This window comes from Callospermophilus lateralis, chromosome 6, assembly GCF_048772815.1.
Source record: "Callospermophilus lateralis isolate mCalLat2 chromosome 6, mCalLat2.hap1, whole genome shotgun sequence".
Taxonomy (NCBI): Eukaryota; Metazoa; Chordata; class Mammalia; order Rodentia; family Sciuridae; genus Callospermophilus; species Callospermophilus lateralis.
In genome coordinates this window covers 152,563,827-152,588,298 of record NC_135310.1, presented here as the reverse complement: position 1 = coordinate 152,588,298, position 24,472 = coordinate 152,563,827, and the positions used below count along the sequence as shown (strand labels likewise).

General features: G+C 47.2%; 1 protein-coding gene across 5 annotated transcripts in view; it reads left to right on the top strand.

Annotated features, from left to right (window-relative positions):
* Positions 1-24,472, top strand: part of Atxn1 (ataxin 1) — a 384,962-nt gene that overhangs the window by 233,100 nt on the left and 127,390 nt on the right. For all 5 annotated transcript variants that reach the window (XM_076859235.1, XM_076859233.1, XM_076859231.1 and 2 more), the window contains one exon: positions 4,888-5,014. The gene's annotated coding sequence lies outside the window, so the exon portion shown is untranslated. The remainder of the gene's footprint in view (positions 1-4,887; positions 5,015-24,472) is intronic.

Genomic DNA, 24,472 nt, shown 5'->3' with positions numbered 1-24,472 from the left:
TGGCATGACTGGGTGCAATGGAGCTCGCTGTCATCGAGACTCTGACTTTCTGTCTCCAGCCTTGCTCTCTCTGTGGAGATTTACTCTCAAGCTGGTTTTCTTTACCAGGAGGAAAAGGAGCTTAGAGGTATCCTGCTCCCCTCCTCACTGTTCTGAAAGTGCCAGCCTCAGAGAGAAGCCTCTGGTTGGCCTGCCTCGGGGGCAGGACTGTTCCTACGGCCAGATGTTGTGGCTAGAAGGATGCTGTGCGTTGTTTGGCTAGACCTGGCTCTGTGCTCACGCTCCTTTTTGGAGCCGGGGATGAGGTCGTCCATCCAAGCCCACATACCCAAGAAAACGGGGAGCAGTCATTTCAGAAAGATGCCTCTCAGGGGAAATGCTAATCTGCAAAACTGCAGAAAAAAAGAAAATGGAAGGAGCTTTGGGTGAACTATATTGAATATTCTAAGAAGTTGGTTAGGATGAGGACTCAGGAAAAGTCCCCGCATTTAGACGGCGGGAAGCTGTGCTGTTGACCTTTGAAAGAGAATGTAGCTTGCTTTAATATATATATATATAGAGAGAGAGAGAGAGAGAGAGAGAAAGAAAGAAATAGGAGGGACGTTGAATTTATACTGCACTTTCACCTGCTGGTGAATGGCAGCCAAGTGACAGCTCTTTGGGAACCTACCAGGGAATGGAGAAGGTCTTTCAGGGACAGCGGTGACTCAGTGTGTGTGTATGTGGGCTGAGAAGCCTCTAGTAGAAAGGGAAAAAGAAGGGGAGACGGAGAGCAGAGTTGACCCCAACAGGACCTGGAGCAGCAGGGGGAGAGTGAATAAAAAGTCCAGTTGGAAGGATCACAGGACGTTTTCCAGGGTCTGTGTGTTTATTTATAGTGTGTGGGGGTGGTGGTGGGGGGTGTTTTGGCCACTTGTCACCTCTTTGAAATAAACAGATATTATTCCTATCAATAGAACCATCTTACAATCATCAAATATATACGAAAGATCCACTGGCGCTGTCCGGCTGGGCAGCTGACATAAAGACCCTTAGAAGGTGTTTCCCAAAGGGTGGTCCTGGATCAGCAGCTCCAGCCCCACCTGGGAACTTGTTAGAAGTGCAAGGTCTCTGGCCCCACCCCAGGCTCTTTGAATTAGAAATTCTAGGGATGGGTCCCAATAGTCCACGGTTTTAACAGGACTTCAGCTGTTTCTGATGCTGATTTTGAGAACATTGCCCCCGAGGCCCCCATCCCTCCTCCACGTGGGGGTGGGGTTGCTCTAATGGGGGGGTGGGGTTGCTCTAATAAGGCTTTGAAAAAGCCATGAGATCCAGGCTACATATATGCCTGAAGACAGGAAGCGCAGGGGGCATAGAAACCTTGAAAGATGAGGGCAACTGTTCAGAAGCCACCAATGACAAAATGGAATGGGTTGGAAGAACGGAGAAGAGGTAGGTGACGTTGCAATGGGGTTGTTTTCAAGTTGGCGGAGAGCTTATATTTGGACCAGAGGTGTCATGGCGATTCCGAGTCCTCGGGAAACCAAGGAAGATGAGAAGGTCTTTGATTGTGGCAATAGAGGAGGGGATCCTTCACGGGACGGGTTAAGTCCTGGAACAGGCTTTAGGTGTGGAGGGTATTATTTGAATTCAGGCTCTTCCACCAGACACTTAGCTTGTGAAAGGAGGGCATGGCGAGGTTTCTCTCATCAAGGAACTTATAAACTTTTTGAGCCTTCAAGACTTAAATAAATCCAGCGGAGTATAAAAAGACGGTAGGACCGAGCGCTGAATTGAAAGGACCTTGGGTCACAGGATGCAGTGGAGACTGAGTGCTGTGGGCAGTCGAGGGACGGAGAAGCTGGCTTTGTGTCATTCCTCCTCCTCCTCACCGGGGATGACACTGTCAGCCTGGCATCCCCTCCCAGGTCTGATGGCAAGGTATCAGACAGCTTGGCTGCAAGAAGTGCTTTTCTTGCTCTCTCCTGAGTTTGCTAAGGTTTGTCGAGACTAGCTAGGTCAAAGTGAAGCTGTGAGTTCTTAGACTTGGTGCGCTTGGAGGAGTATTAAGATTTTTTGTTTGCATGAGAAGCTTGGAGGAGAAATTACACTTTACCCTGGGCAGCTTAAACGGAAAAAGACTCAAGGTTTGGAGTATTTGTTTCAGGCTGACTCCATACACGGGGAGGACGTGAATGAGCCTGCCTGGGGTGCCGCAGTTTTGTAGGATGAAGAATGCAAATTACTGATTTTTTTTTTTCGTTGGTGGAGGACTTGAGCCAGATCGGGAATGAGCAGAGACAAGAAAACCCTGCAGAGGAACTCAGCCTTTCAATGGCTTTTTCTCTCTTTGCATCGTGCTGCTTTCTCACTTGGGTACATAATCAGGGTACTAAATCAAGAGACACTGTTACAGATGGGTATAAATGCCATTTAAGAGCAAGGGAGAAATAATAAAAATATCCCGATAGCCAAGGAGAAGCCAGAACTTTGGAACCTAAAGCAAGGTACATGTGATGTTTTTATACCCTGTTTGATTGGCTTCTCTACCACAAGCTGTGGTCTGCAGGTGTCAGGAGAGCTCCCTTCCTTTCTCCGTGATGGGGTGACTTGGTGTATGAGGGGACAGGATTTTTCTTTCCCATCAGATCAAGTTCAGGCCTTGAATGGTGTTTTCCCTGAAGAGATGGCCTGTGTTTGCTGGTCTGAGGGCCCAGCCGTCAGCAGGAAGGATTGTCTCTTGCTTCAGGGTACTGGAGACAGCTCTGCTTATTGACAGAGACCCAGTTGAAATGACCCCCCACCCAAAGTGGAACAGCAAACTAATCGACATCTCCACGTCAGGCCCAGTGTGCACAGGCTGCTTCCTCTACCTGGAGACTCGATATCTGGCCACCTTCCACCGGTCTGACTTCCCGGCTTCACTCTTACTTTTCTAAGAGGCTTCCTGGGCACCTCTTCTAAAGCGAGCGCCCCATTAAGATTGTCAGTCATGATTATTTTTCCTTCATTGTTTGTTTTTTATGCGACAGGGGAATGAACCTAGGGGCACTCTACCCCTGAGCTATATCCCCAGCCCTTTTTATTTTGGAACAGGGTCTAAGTTGCCAGCTGGCCTGACACTTTCAATCTGCTGCCCCAGCCTCCCGAGTTGCTGGGGTCACAGTTGTGCACCACCGCACTCCACCCTGTTTTCCGTATTTCATGCATACTCTAAAAACTATATGCTTTAACTCTTTAAGGTCTGAATCTCTTGTCACAAGGAGACCCAAAGGGCAGGGTCCTTATCTATTTTGTTCATTATTATTGCCCTCCAGACAGACATAGAACCGGTGGACATCATAGCACTAAGTAAAAGTTTGCCCAGCCAATGAGTTAATTCATAAGCAAGAACATGGTATTTGGATTCACTAGAAAAGTGATGATTAATTATACAAACAGCTGACCCCTTCTTCCTCCCTTCTGTCCTAAATTTTGTCTTTTTTTTTTTTTGAGATATACTTGACAATGTTTTACTAATTCCAAATTTAAGATTGGATATTATTCACTTTTGTGTATAAGATCTGTTTTTTCCCCTCCTGGAAATATGGCTTCTTATACCCACGATGCTAAATGGCATCTCCCACCTGTGTTCAATACACATTCCGTGACTTTGAAAGGAAAAACCTGACTGGTGCTTGTGGGTGATTTATAGGGAAGCAGACAGATCCTAGTGCAGCATTTAAATTCTGTGTTTTTCATCACTCTGAAGCTACTAATGTAAGTTGCTGTCCCTCAACTATGCTTCTCAAGGGTACGTAAGTCAAAAGAGCTTGATACTGGCCTGGGAGCAGCTGTTCCTGAGTCCGCCTCAAAGCATGGGGAGAGGGGTGGGGGGCAAGGACTCCAGGTGCAGAAGATATATTCATGATCAGCCTAGGAATAGGTCTGTTCATTAAAAGCCACAAACAAACCTTGCACAGTTCCTTTTTCAGCCGGGCCTTGGTGTACCACCTCTGTGTGTGACTGTCATCCTGGGGCAGGGGTGGGAAGGCAGACGGACGGCCAACTGGAAAATTTCAGAGCCCCGAAAACATTCAGTGGGTGAAACACTGCAAATCTGTGGTCTGTACCAAATAAGTGTGCCCCACGCCCCCTGCCCCCCCATGCTCTCATCCCCTGAGCTTCCTGTCCCATGCCTTTCCTTTCTCTTCTGCCTGGCACCCAGCACTTTTGGGTGCTCCAGGGAGGGCTGACTGTTGGTGCCTGGCCAGAGCTGGCTATTACAGTCTGGCTCCAAGCTCAGTAACAGGCTTGTGACCACTAATAACACTTGGCACTCCCTTCATGCCCGTCTCCTCAGGAACTGTGAGTGCTTTGTGAAAGTGATCTTATTGATCGTCCCCCAAACCCAACGAGGTATGGAAATGGTAAAAGGGGATAGTCCTCGCTCCCGTTTGCAGAGAGCAAAATCAAGTGACTTATTTTGGGGTTTTGATTGTCGCTATTTTTGCAGGGCTGGGGATGGAATCCAGGGCCTTCCCTGTGCATCTAGGCAAGCGCTCTACCACGGAGCTACACCCCAGCCCTAAGGGGTTTATTTTGATGACGTTTTGCAAGTTTGCATCTCATCCAGGATTTCAGGATTGTGTGTGAAGTCTCCCAAAATTGCCTCCAATTTTATGGAACAGGGTGGGGAAGGGAAAAAAAAAAAAAAAAAAAAAAGATGGCTATGCCTTCTTGCGTCTCCTGGGGCAAGCGCAAAAAGACTGTTTTTTGTTTGTTTTGATTTTAGGAAAGAATACTGGAAAAGGGTTGTTGGTGAATGCCCATTTAGTCTAATGGATCAGGGGACTTCATTTGTTGAGATAAGGTGTGATTTGATGATGCATTTACCTGTTCCTCTTTGGTCTGTTCCCATGCCAGGTGTCTCTCACCCCTCTGTGAACACAAGGAAGACCACGTCGGAGCTCCGAGACCCCCAGCTTCGCTGGGGAGGCTCCATGCTGGAGAACAGGCCAAGGCTCCCTGGGAACGGTGCACAGTGAATGTTGTAAGTTAACAAGGACAGCAGCCTCTGCAGGGGCCTGCCTTCCGAGGATTTGTGAATCACTGCTGCAGCTGAGCCAGGGTGATGACAGGGTATTAGCAGGAGGCTAGGTGATCATCCAATTAATTCCTTTGCTGACTTTTTTTTTTTTAGGAGGTTCTGTTTGTATTTGTCGTGAACTTGCCTTTCTCTTGGTTTCTGTGCAGCGCTGCTCATTATCTCCTTCTAGAATAAAAGTGGAATACAATGATTCTTTCATTGTGGGAACGCCCTGCCTACTGGTACAGCCAGATAGGATCAAAGTCGCCTCCTTAGATGGAGCTATGGCAGTTCTTTTAGGTTGATGAATAGGCCGAGGCTTAGCAGCAACCAGGATTTCCACCCAACCATAATTCTAGGTTTCATATGAAGTTTTGGCCTGGAGAGGTGTTTTTTTTTTTTTTCTTTTCCTTCTGGCTTTGAACATCTTGAGGTGTGCAAAGATGAGCTGTTCTATTGGGTGCTTCTCTTATTCATAATTGATTTCCTGGATTTCATCAGGTTACTGGGTTTCAGATTTTGAGATTAGTAAATAAGTACTGTGTGTCAGCTGATGGCTCATGACAGGTTTTAGTATTAAGTAGTTGCTGAGATGATCCAGGAGGAACTTCAAGGGGCTCACTTGCTACTTTGTTGCTACTTTTTGGAGATTTCAACTCATTGTGAGACTGTGTTGTTTAAAAAAAAAAAAAATGTTTAGCAGAGTGTTGACCAGGGAAGAATACCACTGCAGGAAACCCAGGATGGCCAGTGGACACCCTGACAGAGAGGAAATGATAGTACCTTCAAATTTTAGAAGCTGAAGGGCCAATTTCAACTTGGTTTTTGTGTGTTTGTATGCATGCTTTTGTAATCTGTGTATTTTTAATATTATGTGCATATGTTTTTAATTTCTTAATGTAACCAGAATATCTTTTCAGTTCATCACCTATTGTTCAGTTGCCTAAAAGAGTTCCATGCAGCACGTATCAGGAAGTAAAAGTATGGTCAATGAGAAGTTCCCACTAGATGTTTTTATTTCATGGGTTTTTAAATATTAGTATTAAAATATGTATATGTATCCATATTGCCTCAGGGTTAAATAGCAATATGAAATTGAGGTTACTAGATTTTCCCCATGCCTCAGAGTCAACATGCTGAAGTTTTAGTGTACGTCTGTTTCACAGGACGATCACTTTGGTTCCAGTGGGCAGCTGGTCCTGCCATCAGTGACCTTGGACAAGAAGTTGCTAACCCCCCAGCAGTGGTGTTCTGTAGGTCTGTAGGTTGCTGTGTGCTCCTGTTCATTTAGCAGCCACCATCTTGGCCTGCAGCCCCCATCAGGGGCAGAACTTCTTTACTTACCAGAAATCTCTCTCTCTCTGCAATGATTTCTATCATTATCAAAAAATAATTTGTACTCCTGTTGGATTGGGGTGTTAGGGTGTTTTACCAGAAATTCTTTGCAATCAGGTAATTGTTAGAATGGTGATTTATTTATTGATTGATTTTATTTAAAAGGTGTCATTTTCCTGGAAAGCAAATATCTTGTGGAATAGTGTTCTAGGTTTCAGGTTCTGTTTTTCATATATTGATCTACCCATTTCACACATATATACTGAGGATTGAACTCAGGGATGTTCTATCACTAAGCTACATCCCCAGCTCTTAATTTTTTTTTTTTTTTATTTTGAAACAGGGTCTTGCTAAATTACCCATTCTAGCCTCAAACTTGTGATCCTCCTGCCTCAGCCTCCCAAGTAGTGGAATTACAGGCGTGCACCACCCCAGCCTGCTCAGGCTCTATTTAAATGAGCAGTGCAGTTACTACAATCAAGATAGTTTGTTTCAAATAGTGTGTGTGTGTGTGTGTGTGTGTGTGTGTGTGCACGCGCACATGTGTGTTTAAACCATTACTATGAAGCATTCATGCCAGACCTCAGACACTGAGGTTTTTAAAGCTCTGAAGTGTAAACTTTAGGATGCCACATGGCCGACTTGGTCATTTAAAAATCCTTCTGTAAGTGGAGTGTGTTGAGAGGAAGACAATTCTAAGTCCTTACACGACTTTCTCTTCAAAACTGTATTGCTCGCGTTGAGAGGGAGATTCCCAGTTTTCTTGGTAAATCTTGGTCCATTTTTACAACACTGTTTCTGTTTCACACTGGTTTTGGTGTCCCAGGTCCCTTGAGGCCTGTGCCATGGAGTGGCCTTATGATAGGGAAGGCAGGTGATTTTCAAAGAACCTGCGTTTACACGTGGACCAGGCATGGGTATATGAGCGTCATTCTCACAGCAGCCGTTGCCACGAGCGGCTCCATCCTGGTGGTCCTTGCGGGTCACCGCGGCTCATGCATTACCCTTACTCTGCCTAATTACCCAGCTCAAGAGGCTGTGTCTTATATAAGAGTGGCGGTAAGAACTGGAGTCGGAACGCCTGGGTTTCACACATGACGCTGTAGTTAGCTTAGAACCTTGGTCCCACTGTGGCCCTGGGGACCCATTCTATGCTGGGCAACATGAGGAAACTGAGGCCTGTCCCCATCTGCATAAAGTGTCAGTCTCTGAGGCACCTTGTACCCTCATGTTAACATCAGTGACTCCTAAAAAATAACTTCATTTACAACTGCTGTTAATGTATTGACTACAGCCAGCCTTATAGAAATATGTGTGTGTGTGTGTGTGTGTGTGTGTGTGTATGTATTCACACACACATATAATTATTAGATCTATGTCCATCAAAGTCTTTCTATAAGACCCTCAGGTACCACATGACCATTCAGAGGAATTCACCCGAGAGCTTTTGAAGAATCTACTTTAAGCTGTTGAAATTGAGGATCTGCCCTCATTAGTTATTTTGAAAACTGAACCACTTGTGTGTGTGTATGCGTGTGTGTATGTGTGTATGTATGCGTGTGTGCGTGCACGCTAGGGATAGAACCCAGGGCCTCACATGTGCTGGCCAGGTGCTCTGCCACTGCGTGTCTTCCCCTGCCCAGAGGGTACTTTGGAACATGACTTTTCTAAATTAGCCTCTACCTTTGGTATATTTAGTGTATGACCAGGGAGACTGTGGTCTATGTTTATTGCCTAAGAGTCTCTGTTTCCCGAAGTAGGACTCCTCAGGTCACCTTCCCTGGCCTATGTAAAGTGGCCTTTACCCCAGCCTTCCCCCTTCCTCTGGCCTGGTCTTTTTTTCCTCGTAAGCACTTTACATATCTCATAGCCATGTGAGTTGCCAGTCTCCTGAACTAGCAGGCTCCGTAAAAGCAAGGGTGTGTGTTGGGGGTTTTTTGGTTATTTTTTTTAATTCCCTGGTAAGTCTTTGGCCCCTGAGGACCTGCTCTGCCTTCAGTAAATATTTGTTGCGTGATTGTCTAAGGATGGAGTTATTGTGTCCCTAGGCTTCTCCTAGGTAGGCCCAGCCATGAGGAAAAGGATCATAAACCCCTTTCTGAGCAGGACTAGTTGAATCTGGTAGCAGCTTAAGGATAGAGGTAGGCAGGGAGAGGCCAGTCTATTTTCTTTTCCTTTGAATTAGATGCTAAATTTCGGTCATGTGTGTAAGAAAATGTGGGGGAGGGAGCCATTTGCTTAAAAAAAAAAAAAAAAAGTTTTATGGAACTATCAATAGAGTTTGGGGATTTTCTGGTACCTTTTTAAAAGCTCTGCACTGGGTGTATTTCCTGCCCGTTTCCACCTGAGTGGTTCGTGGTCTCTTGTTTGCGTGCGGCCTGCTCTGGTGTTCTGTGGAGAGTGGCACGTCTGTCCCTTAGGATGGTAGCAGTGCATCACTGTTTATAGTCCTGTTTATTCCTAAAGTGGGGCTGAGCCCCAAGTGCTGCATGGACCCAGGAACCGAGTCCCTAGAGAAAGTGACAGGAGGACGTGCCACTCCAGGGCTCAACTCGGGATGAGCAAATAGCACCCAAGTGCAAATGACACCCGAGTCTGGTGGTGTGTGAGGGGACATTGACAAAGTCTTCTCAGCAAGGCAGAATCCCACGTTACTTTTGAGGACAGTGAGCATAAAGGTGTCTGGAATTTTGTGTGTTTGGGGATCTCCCACCCACACTTCAGAACGATTGACCCTGTGTGCAGGAGGCAGCTGGTCCTGGGGAGACAGGCAGAGACGGCCTGGGGAACAGCCCAGGCCACCCTTCCCCTCCGTCTCCCCTTCCCCAGCCTCCCAGCCTCCCAGGAGTAGAAGGAAAATGCTCAGAATGGCCAGAAGTTGTGGAAGGGAGAGTTCGTGGCACTCCTGACCCATTTGTGTTCTGTGGGCACAAAAATGAGCTGCACCCTGGGGCAGCTGAGTAGCTCTCGGCACAGGGTCCCTGTGTCCCCCTGAAGTTTAGAGTTCACCTCGTGAGTAACGTTTATTAAAGACCCTGTGCCTGGCATGCTCCGTGCCACTGGGGATACAGTGGCGGGTCATCTGCATGTCCTGTCCCGGGGTTGAACTCTAGGAGCGCGACAGGGGGTTGTGCCCTGCGGCGGGGTCTGGAGTACTGCAGGGGTGACGGGTGAGATTCCTCAGAGGCAGGTTTTCAGGGATGATTTCAAAGCCTGCTGAGCTCAGAAATCAGGCCTCCCGCAGAGATGGGATTTCAACCCACTCCGAAGGCGGAAAACGGTCTTTGATTTGACTGCTGCTGTGTCTGGGTACATGAGACCTCAGAACCGGAAATTTCTTTCCTTCAGAAGTTCTGTGGTTTTACCACTGACAGACACACATGGGGATTTGTAGGACAGGGGCTCTGTTTCCTTTAGGATTACTTTCTATCCTTTTTCGCTTGTGTGTGTGGTACTGGGGATTGAACCCAGTGATTCTCTATCATTGAATGATATCCTCAGCTTTTTAGTTTCCATTTTCTTTTTTTTTAATTTTATTTTTGTGGTACTGGGATTTTTTTTTCCAGTTCTGGGAAATGAACTAAGAAGGGTCCTCTACCAGTGAGCTACACCAGCCTTTTTAATTTTTTATTTTGACACAGGGTCTCGTGAAGTTGCCCAGCTGGCCTGGAACTTGTGACCCTCTTGCCTCAGCCTCCTGAGTAGCTGGGATTACAGGCATGGGCCACTGGACCTAATTTATGATTGTTTTATTCCTTCATGTGTAAAAGTTGAAGCCCAACCTGGGACCCTTTGATGAAAAGGCTGCACTTCTCAAGTGGAGCATCAGGAACTGGACCCATCCAAGAAGGAAGGGCAGGAAGGTGGGTGGTGGGTGGTGGTTCTTCCTGGAATGGAAGTGTGAGGCCCTCAAGGGAGAGGGCAGCCAATTCCTGTGCCGGGGTCACCTCAACGGGTGCCTCTGTTCTGTGTCGCAGGATCACTAGGGCAGACATTCGCATCTAGTGCACCGGAGAACGTCACCAAGGTTCAGCGTTCCTCTAAAAGTTGGTTGTCCCTCCTTGGCCGACTTCACAGGAAAGATCTGGCACAAATAGGAACTAAACATTGTTTAGCCATAGAGACGAAACCCATCGGTTCCCACAGGAAATAAATTCTTAGGACTAGTGCAAAGAGACAAATAGAAAATTTCGTGTTTTTTAAAAACTATCCAGACTTTTTTTTGCCAGGCACAGTGGCGCTGTAATCCCAACGGCTCAGAAGGCTGAGACGGGAGGATCGTGAGCTCAAAGCCAACCCCAGCAACAGTGAGGCACTAAGCAACTCAGTGAGACCCTGTCTCTAAATAAAATACAAAAAAATAGGGCTTGGGGATGTGGCTCAGTGGTTGAGTGTCTCTGGTTCAACCCCCAATATGCTCCCCGCCAAACTATCCAGATTTTTAATTTTTTTTTAAATGATCAATTTTTATACCAAATATCACTCAGTTACTCCCTCATCCTATATTTTAAATTTCCAGTGGTACCATGTGATAGATGGCCACACAGTGGAGTCTTAGCTTAAAAGAATGAATGCATCTTCCCTCAGTCCTGAGGATTACGTTGACCTTTTGCAGACACCTGAATGAGTATGTTACATAATCTAGCAAAAGTAATTTCTAACAAGTACAAAACACTTTATAGGTGAGGTAGCAAAATCAGCTGTTTGAAACCTATTTTGGCGAAAGCTAGTTTTTTCTAAACCATTCTTTTGCCCTACCTGAAACAGTTTACTTCAGTAGCATTGCCCAGAGGAGAAATGTAAATGAGACACAAATGGCAGTCTGTTTCCAGAATCTTCATTTCAGAAACTCGGGCAAATTCTTGTGCTCCTGCTCTTTGGACCCTTAACTCTTTTCTACTTAAATTCCACTTCTTTCCCAGGACGTTCATACACACGCTCTCAAGACCACCTTCCTTCTGGTCTGGAGTGGCTGACACTGGGATGGGATCTGCTGGCGGTGCTGACAGGATGTGCTCCTGGACCCCCAGCACGGTCCTAGGCTGTGGGTATTACCTCTTTCCACCCAAACCTCAGCCATCCTCTCCAACATCGGGACCCCTTACCTTGCACATCTAGAAATAAAAATGCCCTTGCTGAAAGAGTTTCTAAAACGCTCACGAGGTTGGCTTTCCATTTCATCTTGGTGCTTTTCTTCTTAAGCCTTTGTAACTTGCATAGAATGGAAAAAAAACAAAAAATTTCTCCAGGGCTCAAATCCAGCACTGGGTTAGGTTGTCTTAATGCCTGGGGCTCCTGTGAGTTGCTGCCTGTTCTAAGTGTTGTGAACTTACCCTGCAGCACAGAGGGAACCAGGTGCCAAGATTATTATCGTTCTACCACGGCAGGCCCTAGTTTTCCGGACTCTTTCATCTTTTCTTTGTTCCCCAAGAAATGGGAATATAGGAGCAGGATGCCATTGTTAGAAAGGGGGCAGCTATTGCTTGTACAAGCAGATTTTTTTGTCCTTTAGCAACCTCAGGTGCTGCTCTACCCGTTTCTGGCTGTCACAGTTCTGCTTATGAAAAAGCTCCCCCTCCCCCCTCCCCCTCTCCCTCCCCCTCCCCCTCCCAGACTAACAAACTGTGTGTCCATTGGCTGCTCCTTATCTGTGGGCTCACGTGAGTGAGTTCGTAGAGTCACTCAGCCTCTGTCTTAAGCTAGTTTGTTGCCCCTTCTCTGTCACCAACACCACATCCAGCCCAGGATAGTATATCAGAGCCACCCCCTGGGTAACGTTACTCTGTCACTCCCTTTCAGGGACGGATTCACTGCCAACTGGTGTCTCATTGCTGTCACTGGAGTCTGCAATTCAGGTTCCCAGCTCTGCTGACGATCTATTTCTGGGCCTCGGCCCGTGCTGCCGGTCGTCCTAGCAACCCGATGGCTGGCACTTCCCAAAAGGCGGATGAGGGAGTGGCAGTGGGTGGCCTTGAAGGGTCACGGGGAGAAGGCAGTCTCCTTGCTCAATGAGGATTTTCCATCTCCCTCATCTGGGCAGGCTCCAGGGAGAGGCTGTCCCTGAGGATCACGGGCCACCTGGTCTGGCCCAGAGAGCATCCCACAGAGAACAACGGGTTCCCCAGGGGGTGGTCACGGCGGGACGTGGGGACGCCTGGCCGGGCTGCTGGGTGCTCTCAGAACATTCGATGCTGTTGTGTTTTTCTTGTGAATTGGGTTGACTTTCTGGTGTACCGCCCTGGCATTCAGAGTTGGGGGTGCAAGTTGGGGAGACCTGGGAGGTCAGGAGAAGGCAGCTGAAGGGGAGCGCTCTGGCAGCCGGTCTTGGCTCCTCTTCCTGGCTCCAGGTCTGACCTGAAAGCAGCCGGTGTATCGAGAGCTCTCTTGCTGGGCCCTGGTAATCCATCCCTGCGCCCAGCATGGGAGCGAACGCTGCTCACTTTGTGCTGCTTTTTTAAAAGCTCTCCTTCTGCCCAGATGCCACACTGAATTGGCACTGAATGACTAATTCCACCAATTTTCTGGTTTAGATCCAAAAGAGCATAGAAGTATTGAGGAATACATCTTAATGTCCCCAGCCTAGGTGGCCCTGTCTAGGTCTAGTCTAAAATGGGGCAGTTCAGTCAGGTGACATGGAATGTCTCTGGAGGTTTATCCCATAACCACTTCCTCTGTGGAAGTCCCCAGGTAATGGAGCCGGTTGACATTCCCCCGCGGGGATGCGTCTGTGTTGGCAGGGAGATGTCAAGGAGTTTTTCACAGGGAAACCCAAAGTGGATCTTTGCAAGAGATGGGGAACAAGGAACCTTTGACAGGGATGTCCCCAGAGCATTTGAGACCCACAGATGGTGTGGGGTACATATCGCCTTTCCCTTCATTGATAAGTTTTGTGGTCTCAGTATTTGTTATTTTCCCCACTGAATGACCGGCCTTAGCCAAGCGCAAGTGACCAGGTGGTTGGGGGTATGTAGCGGAGAGGTGCCGGGGGAGCCAGCGGGATGTTCTGAGCATCTGCAGCACCTGTATGTACTCAATCAGTTCTCGCCACCACCGCCCCCCATAGCAGAAATGGGGCCAGTTCGTGAGACCTCAGCCTCCTGAATTGCTGGGATTAAAGGCATTCACCACTGTGCCCAGCTTTATGGTGTCCTCCTTAAAGGAAGTGGGGTAAAGTGGGTGGTCACCCAGTTAGGTCTCATGAACTTCAGGCTTTTCACAATCTGGGTTTCTCAATAGCCAATAGTTGGGAACACACCTGCAGCAGAGGGAACCTGTTCCCTCTCCTCCCTGAGTTAGTTATCGTAGATGTCTGGGGGAGGGAGGAATCAAAATATTAATAACTAAGCAGGCTGGGCGTGGTGGCACATGCCTGAAATCCCAGTGACTCTGGAGGCTGGGCCGGAGGATCACAAGTTCAAAAGCCCATCCTCAACAAAAAGTGAGGTGCCAAGCAACTCGGTGAGACCCTGTCTCTAAATAAAATACAAAATAGAGCTGGGGTGTGACTCAGTGGTCCAGGGCCCCTGAGTTCAATCCCTGGTACCCATAAAAGAAAAAAACTAAACAGAAGTGGGGACACCTTGGGCTGTGTCCACAGCACAGACACCGGGCTAAGAATGGAAACCAAGGCTCTCTTCCCATCCCTACCCTATGAGACCCAGGGCAAGCTACCTTCTTCCTCTCTGGCTCTATTTCCTTGTCTTCCAAAGGAAGATAATCATCCCACCACTTTACAGCCTCAGATGTGAAGATATTGATCCAAATAAGCAGCTTTTGGAATAACATCTAGATTAAAATTCTAGACCTGCTGTTCCTTAGCTGTGTGCTGTTGGAAAAATTGTCCAACTTCTCTGAGCCTTATTTACCTTATCTGTAAAATAAGGTCGTTGAGAGAATGAAGTTGTTGAGAGAATGAAGTGAGATGTGGGGCCTTATCCCAGAGATTGCTCCCTGGTAGCTGTGGCAGCTAGGATGCTGTTATGATGCTAAATTCCTCAAAAACAAAATACACCGTGATGTGTTGCTGCAGCGAACTGTTGAAGCTGGCTGGTGTCCGCCGTGGAGACATTTCCTGTGTAATAGGCTTCCAGGAACTATCATTGACATTAACCCTGTCGGTGAGCGTGGTTCTGTGTCGAGGCCTTCTGCTTCTTCACCATACGCAACCATCCTGATAGCGAAGGTGATGATGCTTTTCAGTATGTCCACACGTGCATGATGAGGACCTTGGAATTTTAGGTGAATTTTTAAACATTAGTCAAACTGAAAGGCACAGTGAATTTGGAAGATATGGTCTCATCTATAAAAAGCATAGGGAGATTCCCACGGGTTATTACTATTAGTTGCACTCTCAAAAAAAAAAAAAAAAAAAAAAAGCATTACAGTCTGTATTGGTGTAGTTACTCTGTCTAGGTAGAGATGGGTAAAAAGTATCTGGTCTTATTCTTTGGGCTTTTCTTTATTCAACTTCAAAGATGGATTTCTGCATCCTTCTGTCTTCTTTTAGCAGATATTTACAGAGCGGGAGTAGCAGGCCAGGCATCCACAACAGCTGAAGGAACTTCCCAGCCCTGGGCAGAGAGATGGGAAGATAGACAACTCCTTTACTCACAGCCAGTCTTCTGCCAGTGGTACCCACAGGATGCCATGGATACAAACCAGTGTATGGCATCTTTTGGAATCAGGGCGGCCTTCGTCCTCAGACCTGAAGAATGAGTCCGTGCTAAGTACAAAACCGGAAGTTCGTATCAGTTAGCATATACTGTGTAACAAGCCAATCCAATGTTTAGTAGTTTAAAACAATGAGCATATTTCCTAGGATTCCTTGGGTCACCTGGGCTATTCTGGTCTGGGCCAGCTTGCCTGGGCCTGGCTCATCTAGGATGGCCTCACTCACAGCTGTTGGAAGGATGGTTGGCCCAAGAGATGAGGAAGCTTCTGTTGGGATGATTATGTAATAACTGTCTGCTGACAGTCTCCCGCCCTCTGGTCAGTGAGTCTGAGCTTCATCATCCTGTTGTCTCAGGGCTCCCGAGAGCAGGAAGAGGGCAGACCCCCGTGCACAGTGATTTTTTTTTCAACTCTCTGCTTGCAAGACAGTCGCTGACTTCTCTTTCGCCACAGCAAATTGCCTAATCGACCTAATTCGAGGGGGTGGGGAATCTCCAGGTCTTATCACGTGAAGGACAGCCTGTGCAGAGCTCAGAGGGGAGAGGACGTGGCTCTTTGAAACACTAGAAGTAGTCCAGGATGGCTGGAATAGAGCTTGTGATGAATGTCGAGAGAAGGGGCGGGTCACCAAGTGTCCCTTCAATCAGCTCTCCTGAGGAGTTTGGAGTCCATCTGCAAGACGGGAGAGAAGTTGCTGAAAGATTTTAAGCAGGGTGTTGTCGTGACCCATAAGACACAGAAATGTGGTGACAGAGACATGTAACAGCACTTGTGAGCCTTGAGCATTCAGGGAAGTTTCCAGAGAGATGTCCCAGGGATGGCCAGCAGCAGACAGAGATGCTAGGACCGGGGGGCGGTTCAGAGCTGAGTGCTTTCCAAACAGCCTGACCAGAAAAGAGGTCAGAGGCCCTCAAAGGTCCAGTGGAAGAGTTGAAGGTGAGGTCATGAGCCCTGTCCTGTTGGAATCTGGGGGAGAACTTGGAGCAGGTTGGGGGGGCTCGGCCATAGCTGTCCGTGTTCATGACGTCACCTTCCCGTGGATCCTGCCAGACTCCTGTGCATGGTGGATTCCAACCAGTGCTGCCAAGGGCTGGTTCAAAGCCACTCTCGAAAACAAAGTCCCCTTGGAAATAGGCAGTGTCACCAGCAAGAGGCTCCTCCTCCCTCCAATGTGTCTTTCCTCTTGACCTCAAAACAGGTGGTGTCCCCTGGGGCCCTGGCCGGTGCTCACCCATAAACTCCCAGTTTTGACCTTTCAAAGTGTCACTCTTTAAAAGAAAAAACCTAAAATAGTTTCAATTCACGAAATTAGTGTGACCGAGAGTGAGATCTGTGGTTTTCACCAGTTCAGTTGGGGACCAGTTTGTTGTGCCTGAAACTGCATGATGTTGGTGGGAATATCAGGGTACTTTCAGCCCTGGGCTATAAATCACCTGCGGCAAGGGCTGTCTCTCGAGAGAGAAAAAAGGAAGGGGTGTCAAAATGTGCATTAAGAAGATAACTGGCCATGTTTTCTTGCTGATTTTTTTTTTTTAATTAAAAAAAAAAGAGGCCAGGTGCAGTGGTGCACGCCTGTAGTTCCAGTGGCTCAGGAGGCTGAGGCAGGAGGATCATAAGTTCAAAGCCAGCCTCAGCAACAGCAAGGCACTAAGCAGCTCGGTGAGACCCTGTCTCTAAAATAAAATACAAAATAGGACTGGGGATGTGGCTCAGTGGTCGAGTGTCCCCGAGTTTAATCCCCAGGACAAAAAAAAAAAAACCCAACAGAGTCCAGACGGGCTGGCACAGGCTGCTGGAGAGGGCATTTGATTCCTGCACTTTGCCTGCAGGATACCTTCCCTAGGTCTAGAAGGTAAGGAGACAAGAAAGGAGGCTACGAATCCAGACAACCTCCTGGGGGCAGATGGGCCACTTCAGGAGCTCACAGTCCCACATCTTCTCCACTTAGACTTTGAACAGCCTTTTCTAAAACCAAACTCCCATGAGACACACACACACGGCCGTATCTATCAGCTCTTCGTCTTGCAGGCTCTGATGGGAGCGTCTGTTAAACTTGGGCAGAAGAACTGCCCCATAGGTTTGGGGCTGGTGGCTCAGCCCTCTGCCTACAGTGTGGTCACCAGGCCCTCCTAATTGAATGGGGTGTATCCTGGAGGACAGGAGAGAGTTTGGAAACTCCAGGGCATGGCCAGAGCTGACAGACCTTTGTTTGATGCTGAGAAATATTTTAGACATTTTTTTTTTATCAGAGCTTTAGTTAGACAATTATGTGGAGGACTGATGAAGAAATGTGCGGTAGGGGACCTCATAATTCCAAGTGACCAAATTTGGCGAGCTCCATACTCATGTGAGATGGAAATGAAAACACGGCGTGTTTTGGAATTCCTGATTCTGCTTATTTGCTTTAATAGCGGATCTTTGCATAAACATTGAGTCATTGCGTTCTATACTGTGAGGGAGATATGGTTCGCTGAGCTCAATCTGGTCTGGCTTCCAGAAGAGAGTATGGAACAAGTCCCAGATGAAGGAATGAGCTCAGCATCAGAGGTGATTAGAGACGTCCCTAATGCCCCCTCCCCCGAACAAACGCATGACCTTATGTGACGTGGCATATCGAGCATTAACAGAAGTAATACTTTATAAATATGGAGCCAATCTGTTCTAGAGTATGTGGAGTATAGAGGAGAAAAATAGTTTTCTTATTTTAGGAAGCAGGGTGGGGACGCAGGTGCCCCGACTCTGCCACCTGCAGAAGACTCACTTCCCTGAGTCTTGCTGGCTGCTCTTGCTCACCTGCGCTCTGTGGTCCCTGAAGCTCTGCACCCACACTAAGCCCCAAGAGACGCGGCGGTAGAACTAAAGTCGTGTCTGGATCAGAACTACCTCCTGTTGTTTACCCTTTTAGAAACTTTAATACACTTAAGTCTGGAAGAATGGGACTTCCCCCCACCCCCAGCTATGTTTGATCACCTCCTTGGTTGGGACAGCCATATCCTAAGGTGTGACGGACGGCATGGAGGCTGATGAAGTAGTCGCTGTTTAGTGCTCTGAGTCCCTTCCAAAGGAAGATAGCCTGCCCCATTCAGATTAGGGTTTCTGTCCCACCCTCTTGTGCAAATTACCTGGCTCTAACACCACAGTCTGTCTCCTTTGCTCACTCGTGTGTGGCTCTTTGGAGCATGTAAGAGTGATCCCTGAGCGTACACCCCTGATGTGTTCTACCGAAGACCGTCCAGCCACAGGGAGGTAGTCAGCTGGCCCTCCAGTCCCCTCTATGATATGGGCAAAAAGTCATGGTTGTTGCCTATAGTTTATCTGGTCATTAAAGCCCTTCTGATCCAATCCGTCTGTCCTATGTCACATCTTTGGTGCGTCTAGATTTCTTCCAACCTACTGACTCACTACAGCAAACTCAGACGTGCGGAGCTAAGCTCTAAGGCATCTATGTTTATTTATTTCATCTCGGTCTTGAATTATTCACATATTTCAGCTTATGAAACTGAAAACTCGAAATTTGTTTCTGTGATGAAATTATCCCACCGTGGTTGGAAATTATTTAGTGGAAAACGTGTTCATCTTCTGATAAAAATCCTTTTCAGGCTTTGAGTCGTGACTGGTTTTAATGGCTAGGAGTCTTATTGTTAAAAGGGAGAGTGTTGGGATGAGAAAGCAGAGCAGGGCTCGTATCAGAGGTCATCTGTGGGGTGGGAGAAGTTCACAGCAGGCAGTGTGATTTCAGCCATTCCCGCCCGTCCCTCCAGTGACCAGTCGCCCTCTTCTCCCTGTCTGCTTGAATCTTTCTCTTACAAATGCCCCACACCACTGTGTGTGTTGGATTGGCCTAGGGAGGAAAAACATAGCCTTATGGAAAGACCCTAACATTAATAAGGTTAGCTGCATTTTGCAAGAGCTGGGGGAATGGAATTGAAATTTAAGTGACAAAATTTCAGTTTTCCTGGGGGAGATCTTTCTCCCAACATGTTAGGCAAGATCCCTATCTACCCTATCAAGGCATGCTGTCCATCTGGCTTCTGAATAGTCACTTTCCGTGTCAAAAAACTAAATAGTGTCACGTCAAGTAACTTTGACTTGAGTTTCGAAGTTACAGCACAGTTCACCAACTTTATTTTGACTAATTTGTTCTCAAGTAAAACACACATAACAAAATTTATTATGTCCATCGTGGGTTTTTTTTTGTTGTTCTAGGGATTGAGCACAGGGGCTTAACCACCGAGCCACATCCCAGCCCCTTTTATCTTTTATATTTTATTTTGAGATGAGGCCTCACCAAATTGCTTAGGGCCTCACCAAATTGCTGAGGCTGGCTTTGAACTTGGGATCTTCCTGCCTCAACCTCCCGAGCTACTGGGTTAACAGGCATATGCCACTGCACCTGGCTGTCTGTCGTTTTAAGCCTACAGCCTAGAACGTTAGCCGCACTCGTGCCGTCGGATTGCCCTTCATCTGTCTACCTGCAGACCTCTGTTCTCCCTGCAAAACAATCTAGATTCCTCCCCTTGCCAGCCCCTGGTGACCTCCTTTCTACTTTTCCCGCCTGTGTAATTTTGACTATTCTACACACCTCCCAGGAGTAGGATCACACAGTCCTTGTCTTTAGGTGACTGTCCTGTTTCACTTAGCGCAATGTTCTTAAGTCTCATCTGTGTTACGGCACATATCAGAATAGCCTTCCTTTTTAAGGCTGAGTAATATTCCATGGTATGGATAGACCACATTTTGCTTGTCCATTTGTCTATAATGGCCATATGGGTGGCATCCACCTTTGGGTTATATTGAATAATACTGCTGTGAACATGGGTGTGCAGATCTCTCCCTGGGTCCCTCTGCCAACTTTCTCTTTTGTTTTTGCTAGGTGCAGATGCTGGAAGGAGTCATACACTTGAATTATCTGACCCCTTTTTAGTGTCATGACTCTAGGTAGCCTCCTGGTATTATTTGAAGTAACCTCCCTGCCAACCTCTTCCTGGTGTCTGAGAAATGCTACCGGTAGCGGTAGCATTCAGTTCTCCTATAATAACCCAAACCAGCAGCTTGATTTCTATTAAAATGCAAATGCTCCCTGGACAGAGACCACAGCAGTTAGCACCCCATCTTCCAGGCTGGCTCTGTCCTGGTCCTTCCCTGCTTGCTCCGTGTTAAGATTGTCCCTCGTGGACAGTCTTGAATTGTTATTCCAAACATCACACTGTTTTGAATTTATTCGTATATATTTTTTTTCTGCTGCTAGAACAGAAGCTTCTTAAGGGCAGGGACCTGGTGTAATTTGTGTTGGTTTTTCAGGCCCTGATGAAACCCCGCACGCAGACAGCTCGAACCGTTCATCCGTGAGACGTTCATCAGGGGCTTCCATTGAGAAGAAGAAGCCACGTCCGTTTATGTTCTTTTCAAAAGAAAGATGACAATTCAATGAACGTTCTCAGCCCAGCATTGAAAACTCGGATTCCTCTAAATCTCCGTGTTTCTGTTACCAGGCGCAGATCATTTATAGATGCGTGCATTTACTTCACATGTTATTAACAGAGTGACAGGTGCCTCTCTTGGTTAACCTGCTTGGTGTTGATTTATGACTCTGTACCTCGGTGTACACTAGCAGCTAGTAGCCCAGGGACAGCGTCACTTGCTTACTGGGCTTGGTGACCGTTCACTAATCTCACAGCGGTGCCCCTGGAAGCAGCAGTCGGTCTGATAACAATTTGACAACATTTTCCTTTCTAGGATACAAACCAGTCCTAAACTGAATTAGTACTTGAAGCTCTAACCTGAATTCATAGTGATGTTGCTACTAAGGCTCATAGGAGACAAATTATTTGATTTTTTATTATTGTTATTACTGTAGATAAAAAATATTATAAAACATTCACTGGTCACTTGATGCAAACAGGCTGTCTTTACTAAGAGCCCATCAGTGTTTTATACAAAACAGAAACAAAGCGACTCTCTGGACAGTCTCTTCATCTTTTTAGGTGGTGTTCAGCTGCACCCCCTGCCCAATGTTTGGAGAGCGTTGTTAACCGATGATCAACTTTAAAGCTCCCTGTTCTAAGTTGTTCTTTGTGTCTTTCTCATACTCCTACCTCAGTGCGATAGCATTAAACGCTGTAGGGTTTTGCTGTTGAGCATCTGCCTGGACAAAGAGCCACAGTGAATTGATGCCAATAGAAAGGAAGATTCAGAAACAGATGGCTTTTGATTAAAGGTACCTTCCTGAAACAGATTGCAAGGTGAGATGGTTAGTTTAGGGAAGATGATAGTCATTAAAACACTGCTTCTGGGATTTGTTTTCCTAATACTGCCCCTGCCCACCCCCAAGGACCACCACCTCACCCTCCTCCTCTGTACGTAGAGCAACAGTGGATAAATAATGATCCAAACCTTAAAAGCTGACAGTGGAGGTTGGATCAGGCCTCTCTCTGGTTTGTTGAAGGAAAATACATCTCAGTTGTAGAGTAACTATGATTCATGCTAATTCTTGGTCATGCTGCTACATTATCTTCATAAATAATCTGCATCCCGGGTATTTCTGCATATCTGTACATTCTGATGATATTTTTAGCTAGCATTTTTTAAAATAACCATTTTTAGAATAGACTAATCAAGAAACCTCCTCCCGAGGGAAGGAGCGAGCCGGTGCCAGCCACGCGAGGGGGTCGGCTGCTCCTGCCCGAGGCGGGCATTTCGCTGCTGTCTCTTCCTGCTCCTGCCATTACTTTTTGTGGCTTTAGCTTTTATGAGTTTCTCTTCCTTCTTTCCCCGTTAGGAAGCAGGCTGTGGCTGCTGAAGCCATTTCTGCAGGGAGTGACTGTTCTTCCCTAATCCAAGGCAGGCTTGGGCTCCCCCGGCACTGGCCAGGTCTGTCCTCAACATTAGTGGGAACTTGGATTGTGAGACGGAAGAAGCATTAATTCTTTCATTGAAAAAAGAAGTCAGTTTTTTATGTGGAGCTTCTGTAATAGCTTGAGGAGGAAACAGGAAAATACTAGCTAGAAATTGGAACAATCCACCAGGTCATTGTTACCCATCATGTCACCACCATGGACATCAGAGAGGAATTTTTTTTTTTTGTACCAGGGATTGAACCCAGGGGCGTTTAACCACTGAGCCACATCCCCAGCCCTTTTATAAAACTATTTTATTTAGAGATAGGTTCTCATTGACTTTCTCAGGGCTTCACTAAGTTGCTGAGGCTGACTTCAAACTCATGATCCTCCTGCCTCAGCCTCCCGAGCCTCTGGGATGACAGGCGTGCGCCACTGCCCCCGGCTTCCAGAATATTTTCCATGCACACACACACAAACAAATTCATGTGACTTACAAACATATGCTTTCTTAAACCCTCTGTTCTCATATAAAAATGTGTGTCAACACTTCCATGTTGATGAATAAAGGCCTCTCAATGTTTCTGTGGCTTCTGGCTTTTCCCCTGCTGGGCTGTAAGAGTGGAGGCGCTTTGGCTTTGCCTCTTGTACCCACCCTGTGGCCCCCGGGCTTTCTCTCTGTTCTGCCGGTCTCCGTTGTACTGACGTCCTGCTCTGTCCTGAACAGGGTCGGGTGAGAAGAAACCCAGGGACCCGTTTTAATAGGCAGTTGGCCTCTTGGGTTCTCTCCTCGCACTCGGGACTTTGGAGAAGTGACCCTGCTCCGACTTTCCCAGTTCACCTGTCCTTCCCTGGAATGGGACTTCCCCAGAGCGCGCCTGGGGCCTTCTGTTCACCATCTCTCGTTGCTAACCACCGGGACCTCCCTGTCTCCGAGTCTCAGCAGGGTTGGACACTTCCCTTCGGCTCATCTTCCGTGGTTTGGAGTGACCTCGCTCACTTTTAAGCTCCCATCTTGAACCCCTCCCCAGGGCGCCTCTCTGACACGCCCGCGTTTACCTCAAGCTCCACCTTGTGGTCTCGGTCTTTCCAGCACCCTGCTTGGCAGAGCACCTTCCCAAAGCACCCAGCTGTGCCCTTGTCCCTGTGGGAACCACCGCGTCTCCCAGAGCTTGGCCCATAAACAATCCCCCCCCCCGCCTTGTCCTTCCAACCTGGCTGGGAGTCGTCTTTATGGTGTGTGCCCTGATTAGGTCCATGTGGCTCTAACCAAGGTCTGGCAGGACATGTCGGGGAGGGGCAGAACCCCAAACAGCTGACAACTTTGCAGTTTTTGTTTTTAATTAATGGACTTTATTTTTTTTTTTAACAGTGGTTTTAAATTCACAAAAAAATTTCACTGGGAAGTGCAGAGAGTTCCCCGATTCTCCCTATTCTCCTAACTCACAGCGTCACCTCTCATTAACATCTTGTATGGTACATTTATTACAACTGCTGAACTAATATGTTATTGTTAACAGAAGTCCACAGTTTACATGGAAGTTAATACTATAGTGACTGTGTCTGCCATTACTGTATCATACAGAATAGTTTCACCACCCTAAAACACCTCTCTGCCTACTCGTCCTTCCCTATCAACCCTTAAACCCCTAATATTTCCCTGACTCCATAGATATGTCTTTTCCAGAATCTGTAGTGTACATAATTTTCAGACTGGCATCCTTCATGTAGCAATGAACACGTAAGGTTCCTCCGTGTCTTTTCATGGCTTAGTTCTTTTTAGGGCTAAATAGTATTCCATGGTATGGATGTACCACAGTGTCCAGTGTATGGACATATCCATTCACCAGGTTTTGGCAATTATGGATAAAGTGCAGGATCTTTTGCAGACATTAGATTTCCCCAAAGAGCATGGTTTCTGGATCGTGTGGTAAGAGTATGCTTGGTTTTGTTGTAAACTGCCTGAGTTCTCCAGTACGGCTGTGCTCTTCTGCGCTCCTGCTAGTGATGAGAGAGTTCCTGCGGCTCCCACTCTCACCAGCATTTGGTGTTGGCAGTGTTTTGGACTGGGGCCATTTCAATAGGTGTACAGTACTGTCCTGCTCTAAATTGACAGTGCCGGCGTGACTTTCAATGCACGGTCTCTGTTCCAGCTGCCTATTGGCATTTCCTATGCCTCCAGAGGTGAAGTGGGTGTTTGGTTCTGTTCATTTTGGGTTGGGTTTTGTTTTCTGTTGGTGCAGTTCCTCGGAGCTCTGATGCCGTTGTACTCTGCTCCGTGCCATGGGTCCTTCCACTTGGTCTGACGATGTTCTGCCGATCTCCATTGTACTGACGTCCTGCTCTGTCCTGAACAGGGTCGGGTGTTTTGCGTGCCATTTATAGAATTCACTGCCTTACACTGATGTCATCCTCGGAGCCATTCTTAGACAATTAGTTCTTTTTACCTCTCTTCATAAACCTTGTGGGCCTTGCTCCTTCTCGGCAAGCCCCTGCCTTCTAGAGTGTTCCCCATACCCCAGATGCTCAGTGAGCACCATGTTTGCACCAGCGGCCACACAGGCCCCTCTCCCACTCCCTC